The sequence below is a fragment of the Cervus canadensis genome, chromosome 9, assembly GCF_019320065.1.
Source record: "Cervus canadensis isolate Bull #8, Minnesota chromosome 9, ASM1932006v1, whole genome shotgun sequence".
Classification (NCBI taxonomy): Eukaryota; Metazoa; Chordata; class Mammalia; order Artiodactyla; family Cervidae; genus Cervus; species Cervus canadensis.
In genome coordinates this window covers 67,007,234-67,020,645 of record NC_057394.1, presented here as the reverse complement: position 1 = coordinate 67,020,645, position 13,412 = coordinate 67,007,234, and the positions used below count along the sequence as shown (strand labels likewise).

The following is a 13,412-nucleotide window of genomic DNA, read 5'->3' as shown; positions in this document are numbered from 1 at the left end:
CTAGCTCAAAGGCTTTTCTTCTTTCACTTCCTAGTTCTGAGACAGTCTAGGCAGTTGCTAGAAGTCTGGTCACAAAATAGCAATTACAGTAGAAGTTATTTCTGCATGTTCTCTTTATTTTTATTATAACGTATGGAAAAACATAAATGATACTCAAAACACACAAAACAACCACGCAGACAAATGATGTAAGGCAGCTCACATTATGTGCTATATGGACAATTAACTAGCCAATTATTAGCCAACAGTCAGCAAAGTAGGCCCGCTGGTCAAATTCTGCGATTGGAAGAAAACAAATAAAAAAGGATATTCAACAGAGACTGTAAGTGGCCCACGAGGCCTAAAGTATCAGCTATCTGGCACTCTACAGAAAGTCTGCTGATCCCTGATCTAAGCTGTAATAAACATACACATATAAAATATATAAGCTATTCCTCAAACATAAAGCTTAAGTTATTAATATGTCAAAGTAGATGCAGCATTCTTCCAGTGATGGCTTCACAATGATACAGCCAAACTGTCCTGTCCAGCCCTGCCTATCCTTCTTGACCATGTCATGGCACTTAGCGAAAATCTTGACTTTAACCTTCTTTTCTTCTTCCTCCTGATACTTACCCTCTCAGACTGGTCTCCTTGAATGTCTTTCCTTTTGCTTGATCCCGAAATCCTTCCTAAGATTCAAGTCTGACTTCTTCTGAATGCCTTCCAGGATCATTCCTGCCCTCTGCAGCCTCACTTTCCTTTAAATTCCAGTCCTTGCCACATAATTTAATAAGGCCATCTTGCATTTTTTGTTAAGGATTTCTTGTGTTTTAGTCTAGTATCCCCAACTAGTCTGTAATCTACTTGAAGGAAGGAAACACATCCCATTGCTTTTGTATCCCCACTCTAATAGTTCACCATCCTCTGAGCATGTCATCTTCCCAGAGATGACACACGCAACTCTCTATCTTGAGAAAAAAAAGCCTGAGGCCTGGCAATGGGTAATAAGTGATTGGAAATATCAAAGGAAGACACCTACAAAGGAACTTGATGTAAAACCATAGGTTACACCACAAACTTATAAAGTATATGTGAAAGGTAAGCAAAACTACCACAGTGGGAGGATGGAGATAAGATCAAGGGATAAAGAGGCCACAGCATAACACTCTGAAATAAAATGAGGCCAAAATATTAAGAAAATAGTAAAAGCTCCCAATACAGGTTAAAAAAAAATTGTCTTTCACCATTATTGGTCATTCATTTCTTTTAAGCAAGCAGCTCTCAACACTGATATCCATAGGGGCCATTTTTCTTTTTCTTTTTGCAATGTGATAAACAGAAGCACTGAAAAAGACTCAGTGGAATTGCAGGCAGAGCATTCTAAACCTTTGGATTTACAATATTGTGAATTTATTTGAAATCTGCTAGAGACTGCTCAGGGGAATAAAGCAATCATTTATCTTTTGATCACCTGGCTAATAAAATTGGAAATCATATGCAAGGCCCTACATCATTCTCAAAGACATCATCTAGACTCATTTTCATAGAAAAATGCACCAAGAACATTTTTTTAAAAAAACAAAACCTTTAGGTTACCTCATCAAACTGTATTTTAAAAATACAGGCAAAATAGAAGATGCACAAGCCTTGGGTACATACACATTAAAATATACAAGTATTTTTTTAAATAGACATAACTACTACCCATAAATCTAAACTAAAATTATAAATTAAATGCTCTTTACCTAAGAAAAGCTACAAAAGATGACGAAAATATTAATCATGCATCCCTATTCTTTTCTGGGTTTTGTAGCCTCTCAATTCTGACCTTTGCCTGGCTGGTCAGAGAAGAGGAAGAAATTTTTTCTTAATCAGTAATAAAATATGCTCAATATTATACCATAGAACTTAAAAAATTAAAACATAATTATTAAATGCAGGAGAAAATAAATCAGCTTTCAGCTATTCATATAAAGGGGGAAAGTGATGACACAGACGACATCAAAAGGTAACCCTAAATCTGTTTTTTTGAATGCATATCATTAATTTGGGAGAAGTAAATTACCCCTATATTTGATTGAAACCAATGTTAACCAGCAGTTAATTTTTCCTAAACAGTCAATGATTTTTGAGGGTTCAGACAAAATGGAAAAAGAGGGAGTTCATTCAGAAGCATACAGGTGGTTAAAAGCAGCCAGCCTGGGATAAAAAAATTTCAGTTAACCTATCCAGGAAAACTGAGAGATGTTCTCTGAAAGGAAAAAAGAAAATTTCATAAAATTTACTGTGATAGTGCTAAAATTCTGAAACAAAATTATTTATAAAAATTTTAACAAATATTTTCTTTCCTGTCAAGTCAGGATCCTCTGTTCCCACTAGCTGGTATAAGTGGTGATGGCAAGAATTATCAGTGGGTTAAGAAGCTGAAAGCAAAATTTTAGGCACTACATTATAGAAGATGTTTTACAACAAATCCTTTTTATCACTGTTTTAAGTCCACCATCTGTCTCAGTGTGCACTTTTATCTCATTACTTGAGCAAAATCAAATCAACCGAGAAAATATCAAAAAGGCAGGAGACTCATTTCTCTGGACTATTTTCAGGTGATTTAAAAGCTTACACGATGGCAAGAACTACAGATTTAGCAAATACACAAAAACTAAATATTTATCCAAATACAAGATCATAGCCATAAGACTCAATTAGTTTCTGCCTAACATATGGCTCCAACTCCTGGGTGGCATATGTTTAGCACTAGTGCTGGTACTATCATGATGATAAAATATTATAGTAACAGTTCAACTTTTCATTCTTATAGTACAGAAAAATACCAATTTTGCTTTCAAGAACTAAAAACACGGAAAGAAGCAAAATCGTTTTGCCGCTCAATTTTGAGTCCACAAATCTACATGCACATGAGCTTTACAGAGTAAAAAAAAAAAAAAAGAAAAATTTGTCAGCCTGGTATTCTTAGTTAATAGATGCTCAGACACAAAGGTATCCAAAGGAACTTACATGAAATTTCACAAAAGAAAATCCCGAATTTACGATTCCTAGCACCCCCACTATCCATTACCCACCCCCTATCCCCACACAAAAATATCCCACGGGTTTTTTTTTTTTTTTTTAACGCTAACAATTTAATAAAAGAACGACTAACACTAATTAAAATAGCCGCTTTTCTGCCCGCGATTTTACGGCTAAATTATGAGTTCATTTTCCTTTACCTAACACATGACGTCCTTCCACCGCCGTGTCAAAAGTTCAAAGATCCAGGTTGTTAAACAGGGCGAGGACTGCAGCCTGGAGTCTAACCCCCCCGCGACTGAACAGGTGGTTAACTCAGCCGGCTGAAGGAACGGCCAGGTACCGGCACCAGCCAAACAAGATCCAACACACCCGGGCGGGTTTTCGAGGTTTGAACCCCAACAGGCGCGGGAGGAAAGTCTCTTCAGAGGGGCGTTCAAGTTCGGCGGCCGCCGGGCGGCCACAACCCCGGGCGACTGCGGACGCTCGGCGATCCTCTCCGGGAGGGCTCCGGCACTCGACCCCCGCGCCGCCAGGAGCGGCGCTGCTCGCCGCGGGCCGCTGGCCAGGGGGGGCGGAGGGAGGACCGCCCGCGCCCCCGCGCCGCCTCCGCGGGCTGGTGGCGGGGCCGTGGCCGCGCCCCCGCGAGCGCCTCCCGGAGAGACGCGGGCCCGGCAGGTGCCCGACAAGCGGATGCGTCCCGCCCGCGGCCCACTCCCCGCCCTCGGCAGAGCGCGCGCCCCCAGGACGGGGTGGGCCGCGCCCCTCGACGGGCCCGAACCCCCGCTCGGCGCCCCGGCCCTTCACACTCAGCCTAACGGTTTCCGTGACGCCTGCCCCGGGGCGCCACGGGACCGGGACGCCTCTGTCTCGCCCGCCTTTCCCGAAGGGAGCGCCCGCGCTCTCACCTCCGAGTCACGCCGCTCTGAGGCGGAGGAAGGCGGCTACCCCGGCGCCTCTTCTTCGGGTTCCTGATCGTCCTCGCTCCACCTCAGCGGCAGAGCCAGCTCTCGGGGCCGCCGCAGCCGCCGGCGCACTGACTGTTGGGGTGGTTTCCCGGCAGTGACGGCGCTGCCTCAGCCCCGCTCCTCGCTCCCTCTCCGCGTAGCTCCCGCTTTCTGTTTCACCCGAGGGACCGCGAACGCCGCCGCCGCCATGCTTACTACGGAGCCGGGAGGAGGAGCCCGGAGTCGGCTCGCCGAGTGCGGCTGCGCGAGCCCCGCCGACGGCGCCCCCGGCCGGCCCGGACCCCGCGTCCCCGCCCCGCGCCCGCGCCCGCCGCCCCGCGGGTCTTTCCCCGGAGCGCCGCGCGGCCGAGTAACCCCACCTCGCCGCAACCCGGGACGCCCACCGCCCTCCCGGGCTCCGGGCTCTCTTCCGAGGCCCGCCTGCGCCCGAGTCGTCGTATCCACCGTGGCGGCCGGGCTGCTGGCGACACTAGGGAAATGAGTTAATAATGGACGTTCCTGGGACCACTCACACAATTCTCAGTCCAAACTCTAAAAGACTCCCTGTGAGGCGCACCGGGTCTGCCTCTTTCCGAAAGCACGAAACTTAATGCCGGCAGGTGCTTTAAAGACACTCCCCCAAGGAATAGGAAGCCAACCGAAGTGGGCTTGGATGTTTTCAATTCCAAACGCTTTAGTGCCCGGGATCCCCTCAGCAAGCAAAAATACTTAGATATTTACTGCAGTTGAAAATGTGGGGGTTAGTTTTTTAGCCTTTTCCCCAGTCAAATCGCGTGGAATCCCATTACCTTAATTTGTGTAACAGCCCGAAGACCTGGAAGGGAACGCAGCCGAGATTTCTCTGAACCTCCGGCGACTGGGGGCGCTGCAATAATGCCTGAGGGCTGCCCTGGGCTGCTTCCTTTTGCGGGTTCTACTAGAAGACTTGGGATGGGGGTAGTCCTTGGGACGGGGAGTCTAACCGAGGAACTCTCCCTTCAGAAACAATGGCGATGTAACCAGGCTTCTTTGTCTGACTTTATTTCGGTTATTAATTGTGCTGCCTTTCAAAAATAGCAGTGCTTTTTCCCTCCACCTTTTAACAGGAATCCTTTGAGAATGTGTTTATTCCCTACCTTCTTAAGGAATACAATGGTTAATGAAATCCTTTGTTGATGACTGGCCATCAGATGCCATAGCTTGGCCATAACCTAAAATCCCAAAGGATTGCTGAGGTATATAGGGTCTCTACTTAGGTGATCTCTTTTTTTTCTCTTTGGAATGTTCTTACCACCTTTTCTAATATCTGTTACTGCTTCTCCTCTTCTCATCTGCCTCTTGAACCACTCAGATCCTTCCTCTCATCCTTTCTGCTTTACTGTTTATTTTTTACTCTTTTCTCCTTTCTTGTGTGCTTTATCTCTATGGCTCCAGGTAATGATTGATGAGGTGTTTATATCCACAATCAGCCAATGAGAGATTTGTTTTCTTCCTCTTCTTCCCATCAGTAAATAGGACAGTAACTCTATATCAAGTGGTATCTTGAGATATTTTCATTGTTGTTCACTCTCAAAAGTTCTTTTCCAGCGAGAGAGAGTGAGAGAGAGAGAGAGAGAGGTGTTTCCTTTTCTTAACTTCCAGATTTGGCCCTCTTCCAGACAATTGCTGGAAAGCTGATCTCTGAATAACTGAAGCATAACTGTATGTTTTAAAATAGGAGGATTTATCAGAGTGTGGGCGAGTTGGGTGTCTTCTCCATATTGTTTCCCTAGCTCTATTTGGTCTGAGACTACGCTAGTGGTTTCCAAACCCAACTCTAAGTAATTTCCAAAGCTTCCTATTCAGGAGCTTTTTAAAAAGACAGAATCTTGTAATCTGTCCCTCAAGATTTAATTCCTTTGGCATTGGGGTGGGGGTGAGGGGAAAAAAATGTCATTTTAAAAAGCTATATTATTAAAAATTATATTTGGGGCATACCTACATGTATAGGCACAACAAGAAAGAACAGCTATTTTGGAGGGGACCAAGACATAATTCAGAATACCATTGAAGTAGACATAGATTAGTCAACAGTATGTGATGCTGTAAGGTTGAGTCACGTGAGGACTGGGAAATTTATGTTCTGTGGAGAGAATGAATCACACACATAAATAACCCTAGCATGGCCACCAGTATGAATCCTTTGGGAATCCAGAGAGGGACACGAATTTACACTGACTTTGAACAAGTCACTTCTCAGTGCTTCATTTTGCTTATCAATAAAAGTTATTTAAAATCCTCATCTTTCTTGAGCTCTGAGTAATACCCAACACTTGGATCACTTATTTCCTTGAATAGTTCTTCCTTTGGCACTATATTCTCTTGGCTTTTCCCGCTACCTTTCGGGCTATCGTTTCTCTAATTCCCTCACAGATTCCTTCTCCTCTCCCTAACTGTTAAATACAGAAGTACCTTACAATTTAGTCTGGGTTCTTTTCTGTTTTCATTATAATCTCTTGGTCTGAACATCATCACCCACCCCAGTTACTTTAGTTATCATCAAAAGTTGATGATTACCATGTATGTGTCTGTATCCCTGACTCTTACCCTAAATTCCAAATCAACTGCTTCATTAACTTATTCACTTAAAGTCTCAAAGTTACAAAGTTTAGACCAACTTAGTTGATAAACTCTTCTTGTTTTCTTTCTCCTCATCTATGTGTGTGTGTGTGTGCACATTTTAGTTGCTCTGTTGTGTCAGACTCTTTATGACCCCATGGTCTGTAGCCTGCCAGGCTCCTCTGTCCATGGGAATCTCCAGGCAAGAATACTGGAATGGGTAGCCATTCCGTTCTCCAAGGGATCTTCTCAACTCAGGGATTGAACCCAGATCTCCCGCATTGCGGGCAGATTGTTTATCATCTGAGCTATCAGGGAAGCCTTATCCTCATCTATCCAGTTGTTCAAATCAAACAGGCAGTAGTCGCCCCCTGACATGTCCTGTAGATTCATTGCAACACCAAGTTCTGGCAATTTTCTCTCCAAAATCTCTTAAATTGGCCTACATCTTTCCTGTTGTCACCAATCTAATCTGGTCTCACTGTATATGATCTGAGCCCTTCCATCAATTCTCCACTTTGCAGCTAAAACAGTTTTTCTAAAAGCAAGTAAGACTATTCTTCTTCTCACATAAAACCCTTAAACAGCTGCTCTAAGATAAGACTAGCATTCTTAAGGTGGCCTAACAGAGCATGTGAGGTCTTGCCTTTTCTAGTCTGATCTGACACCACTCTCCCCTGGTTTCCTGGGTGGAAGACTTCCCCACCACCTTTTACATTCTCAAACATGCTGCAGTCCCAACAGCACAGGCTCTCTGCACATGACCCTCTTCTCTCTTTTAACTTGAGTAAGGAAAAAACATTTCTAACTTCCCAGACAAGTTCAAGGCCCCTTGTTGATGAAGCCCTTCTACAACTAATGTACCTTTTCCTCTATGACTTACCTCAGTTTGTAGCATTTGGTTGGAGAAGGAAATGGCAACCCACTCCAGTATTCTTGCTGGGAAAATTTCATGAACAGACGAGCCTGACAGGTTACAGTCCATGGGATTGCAAAGAGTCAGACACGACTGAGCACACACATGTAGCATTTGGTATGTGTACATACTGCATATGTGTCTATTGTTCCCTTCAAGAGGAGAAGGACTGAACCTATTTTTGCTTACATAGTGCCTGGCATTTAATAGCTGCCCAATAAATATTTCTTAAATGAATGTTGTCCTCTGAGGTTCCTTTTGGCATTCTGGAAAGTTGTTGAGTCATGCAATTAGGAGATCTGAGAGAGGAAACTTCTGTATGATTAGTAGAAAGAGATATGGTATACATTGGCAGACAATTCTTCCCGGAGCTGTCATATTTCAGTACATCTAGTAAGCAGAGACACCAGCAGTTTTGCTCTAGACTATCTTTTCCAGATGTTTGTATATCAGACTTAGAAGGTTGAGATCGTGTTTCTCACTGCAGCAGGAGGCACACCTTGTTTACCATCCAGTATGATAACTTCTCCTTCTGTAGTGAAGGTTGAATGGGCTTACCTGTTCAGTTCAAGTCGCTCAGTCATGTCTGACTCTTTGCAATCCCATGGACTGCAGCATGACAGGCCTCCCTGTCCATCACCAACTCCCAGAGCTTGTTCAAATTCATGTCCATTGAGTCAGTGATACCATCCAACCATCTCATCCTCTGTTGTCCCCCTCTCCTCCCGCCTTCAATCTTTCCCAGCAGCAGGGTCTTTTCCAGTGAGTTAGTTCTTCGCATTAGGTGGCCAAAGTATTGGAGCTTCAGCTTCAGCATCAGTCCTTCCAATGAACACCCAGGACTGATTTCCTTTATGATTGACTCGTTTGATCTCCTTCCAGTCTAAGGAACTCTCAAGAGTCTTCTCCAACACCACAGTTCAAAAGCATCAATTCTTTGGCGCTCAGTTTTCTTTATTGTCCAACTCTCACATCCATACATGACTACTGGAAAAACCATAGCTTTGACTAGATGGACCTTTGTCAGCAAAGTGATATCTTTGCTTTTTGATATGCTGTCTAGGTTGGTTATAACGTTCCTTCCAAGGAGCAAGCATCTTTTAATTTCATGGCTGCAGTCACCATCTGCAGTGATTTTGGAGCCCTCCAAAATAAAGTCTCTCACTGTTGCCATTTCCCCCCATCTATTTGCCATGAAGTGATGGGACCAGATGCCATGATATTCATTTTTTGAGTGTTGAGTTTTAAGTGAAAAGCCAACTTTTTCACTCTCCTCTTTCACTTTCATCAAGGGGCTCTTTAGTTTTTCTTTACTTTCTGCCATAAGGATGGTGTCATCTGTGTATCTGAGGTTCTTGATATTTCTCATGGCAATCTTGATTCCAGCTTGTGCTTCATCCAGCCCGGCAATTCACATGAAGTACTCCGTATATAAGTTACCTGTAGCTCATTGTAAAAGATGTAGGCTTCTTAAGCTTGAGGTTCCTCGGCTCTGATGCAAACCCACTGCATGTGCAGCATCACCTGGGTTACTCCACGTTTCCCTGGCTGAGACCTGGGAGGCAAGGGAACTGCTATGAATAGGAAGCTGGTGCTCCTTGCTGTGAAAAAGTGAAAACGAAAGTCACTCAGTTGTGTCCGACTCTTTGCAACCCATGGACTATACAGTCCATGGAATTCTCTAGGCCAGAATACTGGAGTGGGTAGCCTTTCCCTTCTCCAGGGGATGTTCCCAACCAGGGGATTGAACCCAAGTCTCCTGCATTACAGGCTGATTCTTTACCAGCTGAACCACAAGGGAAGCCCGTGCCATGTGTAATACAGTCCTTTGACCCAGAAGAGTCAGATCTTCTGCTAGCATCCAAGAAACTGTAGCAGGCTAAGTTATTAGCTTACAAGGAGCATAAAATCTCAGATCCTTCACAGCTCTTAACAAGATACAATGTGTTGAAGTGAAAGGAAGAGATGAAAAGGTCAAACAGCAGGTGGAGATTTGTCTTTTGGGAAATTTGGGGGGAAAGTCTCGTGAGGAAGAGAGCTGGGACAAGAGATTGAGGTGGGAGCATTTTGCTGGTCAAACCTGAGCAACCCTGGGAGTCATAACTCAGAACAGAGCCAGAGAGAACACTAACTGTCATTTGCTCCTCTTTTTGGTTAGGGAACTGTTGCAAGTCAGGAAGGGGAAAGGGAGGTGAAAGCAGTTGATCTGGAGTACCCCAGTTAAAGCAACCTGAAGTTTTTCATTTGTCTCTGAGGGGTGTGATGTAATGTGGGGGAGGAGATAAAGGCTTGTGTGTAAGTGTGCTAAGTCACTTCAGTTGTGTTCGACTCTTTGTGACCCTATGGACTGTAGCCCACCAGGCTCCTCTGTCCATGGGGGATTCTCCAAGCAAGAATACTGGAGTGGGTTGCCATGCTCTCCTCCAGGGGATCTTCTCGACCCAGGGACCAAACCCAAGTCTTTTATGTCTCTTGCATTGGCAGGTGGGTACTTTTACCACTGGTGCTATGTGGGAAGCCTGAGAAAGGTTTTGAAATCAGGTAAATCTGGGCTCAAATCTCAGCTCTATTTCTGACTGATTGATTGATCTTGGGCATGTTCTCCTCCAGAGTCTCAATTACTCACCTGTAATCTAAAGATAAAATATCTACCTTGCAAGATTAAGTGGAATGATGCATGAAAATGCCTGAAATATGCCCGGTGCTCAATAAATAAGTAATATTACTAACTATATGATTAGGATGTCCTGGATAATTGTGACCTGATGAGGGTAGGAAAGTTCAGAACCTTCCTCAGTATTTCCAAAGACAGGAGTTGGTCAGAGTCAAATTTTGCTTCAAATTCTTGATCCTATTGCAATTTCCATGCTTCACTGCACTTTCCCACCCATGCTTTCATGTGTGGATGAAATAGCTGCTTCCCTAAAAGCAAAGGAAACATGGAATAAAATAGAAAGCAACTTGACGTTGAATGCTGGCCATTCTCATCACAGGAAATTTCTCATAGGCCTTCATTCTCCTCAGATTCCACTCTGCCACTCTGTTGCCTTGGATCCTCACTCTGCTAAGAACCTTCCCCACGATTTTTTTAATTTCTGGGACCCACCCCCCAAATCTGTCTTGGGACAATTCCCAAATTCTTGTTCATTTATTACTCAGAAATTTTGCTTTTTTGTTTTCTGTCCTCATTTGTAGCCCAAATAGCTTTGGGAGCCTTATTAAAAATCAAAAAGATCCACTCAGTGATTTTTGATAAAGAGTTAACTCTGTTTTACAGAAGTAGTTCTTAAAATTTGGCATGAATGAAAATCACCTGGAATGCTTACTTAAGATATAGTGGTTCTAACATGTGTCCACCACACAAAGAGTTGGATTCATGAATCTGTATTTTAGAAGCACTCCAAGAGTTTCTGAAAAAGGCAGTCCACGGGCCATACTTTGAACATCTTAAAACAGCTCAAACAGCAGTCAGCTTTCACAAATGAGATGGTTTTTCTCTCTGTGACATGGAGTTAAACTCGGATTGACTTAGTTGTTCAGGAAAACTGATCGTCTAGGTTCAAGTCTTTCATGTTGTTTCTTTATAGAGAAAACAATTAGGAAAGACTAATTCCTAACTCCTTAATCACAAAATGATATCCTAATAGTCCAACTTTGTTACTGTTAGTGATACAGTTTCAAAGCAATGCTACAGGAGACAGTCTTACTTCCAAAGAGGGAAAAGTCTTATCTGGTTACTGGCCAGGACTTATTAAATAGGTTCCTGATTTGAAGGGGCCATACAATAATAGCCAGAGTATAAGGATTTTCTCTAGGTTGAGAAAATAAGGTTTTTACATCCGTCTTTTAGACTGTCAACAGATCTTTGATGTTTTGTACAGCTTTAGGAGGCAGTGATAGCAGCCCTGGAGTTGAACACACCACAATCATTATCCTGCATAACCAGATGACATATGAATCAGTTTTAAAGACAGAAGAAGGAGATAGCCATCTATAAGGATAATAAGGCCAAAGATGACTTAGGATTCAAAAAAAACTATCTCCAAACTACCTACCTTTTGTTTCTCAAAATATCAAATTTCAAAACCAGAGCACACTTTATCAAGATAACAATGGGATGTTAATCTGGAAAAAATAAAAATAAAATTTAAAGAAATTAGGAAATGAAAATTCAGATAATCTAAATGCAATTGTCACCAAAGTTCTTCTGCAAATTTCAGAAGTAAATATTTAGACGGAGTTGCGTTTTCAAACTAACTGGCAAATCAACTATTCGTGGTAAGTAGAGCAAATATCTTTATACAATAAGTTATCGTTAATTTTTACATATACAAGTGAAACAGGCATCTTTTAAATAAGGACAATGAGGTATAGTAATGGGAAAAACTAGGGAAATTGTTTATAAATTGAATACTTTTAATGAGGTAAATAAAATACTAATTTAATTTCAAACTTTCATGTATAAAGTTTTTAAAAATCAAGACACATTTGACCTTTGATCTTGTTTTCTCTTTACAGTGTACATCTAAGATATAAATCCAGTACCATTCTATTGAAAAGACAAAAACTAAAATGAATTACTAGAAGTAATTACCATTATTAAAATAAAGTAAAATGAAGAGATTCACTTTAAAAATAATGAAAAATGACTTCACTAACTACATATTTAGATTCAAATTAGAGAAACTACTGACTTAAAACATTAGAAATTCAGATGTAGCTCATTTTCCCAAGTTGCAGCAAACTAAAATTAAAAACAGAGCCGCGGTAGAACTCGCAGAGTAGTCTCACTCTCTTCTCCCATCCACATGCAAGTTTCTTCTGCAGGATTCTAACAGTCCCCAGGGATTTGCACGGGTACAGTCCAAGAAATTAGTCCTCTGAGAAACTCCATGGTGTTCACCGACTTCCTCCTTCCCTCCCCTGGTGTACTGAGGTATTTTCTCCTGTTAGTTCCAAACCCAGCAAAACTCCCCCGCTGCAGTTCTGTCTGTGCCAAAGCTGCCAACCCCTAACTTGAAGGGTGCTTATGTCTGTAGCAAGATACAGTTTGCCATTGGCACTATTTCCCCTTGCTCTTGTCTTTAGCTCCCAAACTCCCATGTACATTGTTGCAAAACATATAATTATGTAATTTATTTGTAGCTCTAGGACTTAGGCATGAGTTCATGGAATAGACAACACGTTCCACTAATCCTTTTCCTCTAACACTGGGCAATTGACCTTAAAGTGAACTTTTTGTACTTCTCTTCACTTAGGGTGAGTTGTTTTTTCCCTTCCTCTGTAAATAGACTACTCTACTGCTTTGCTAATGTGCCCAAACATGCTCAAATCCTAGACCAAAAAACAGTTTAGCTCAAACTGTGACCCCAGCTACAAAAACAACTTCTGAAGAGGGTCTTGGATGTTAAAGAGATGATTTACTATATTAATATTCTTAATAACAGCTTCTATTGAACATTGGACTTCCCTGGTGGCTCAGACTGTGAAAAAAATCTGCCTACAATGCAGAAGACCCGGGTTCGATCCTTGAGTCGGGAAGATCCCCTGGAGAAGGGAAATGGCAACCCATTCCAGTATTCTTGCCTGGAGAATCCCACAGACAGCGGAGCCTGGTGGGCAATAGTCCATGGAGTCACAAAAAGTCAGATATGCCTGAGCAACTAACACTTCACTTTCATTAAACATGGATATTAGACTAGGCATCTTACTCAACATTGAAAAAGAACAACTACTTCCTCCTAAGAATTTAAACTGATAATCCAAATCTGCTTCAGAGGGAAGTCCATTGCAAAAAAGTGAAGTGAAAATCACGTCCGACTCTTTGCAACTCCATGGACTGTATAGTCCATGGAATTCTCCAGACCAGAATACTGGAGTAGGTAGTCTATTCCTTCTCCAGCACATCTTCCTGACCCAGGAATCGAAGCAGGGTCTCCTGC

At 42.7% G+C, this 13,412-nt stretch overlaps 1 protein-coding gene across 3 annotated transcripts in view; it reads right to left on the bottom strand.

Annotated features, from left to right (window-relative positions):
* The window catches only part of FNDC3A (fibronectin type III domain containing 3A), a 109,580-nt gene extending 105,526 nt beyond the window's left edge, over positions 1 to 4,054 (bottom strand). The window contains exon 1 of one of the 3 annotated variants that reach the window (XM_043477565.1): positions 3,918 to 4,054. The gene's annotated coding sequence lies outside the window, so the exon portion shown is untranslated. Of the gene's footprint in view, positions 1 to 3,209; positions 3,473 to 3,917 lie in introns of those variants that run through there. The other 2 variants (XM_043477569.1, XM_043477566.1) reach the window with 2 other exon arrangements.
* Positions 4,055 to 13,412: the final 9,358 nt, after the last annotated feature.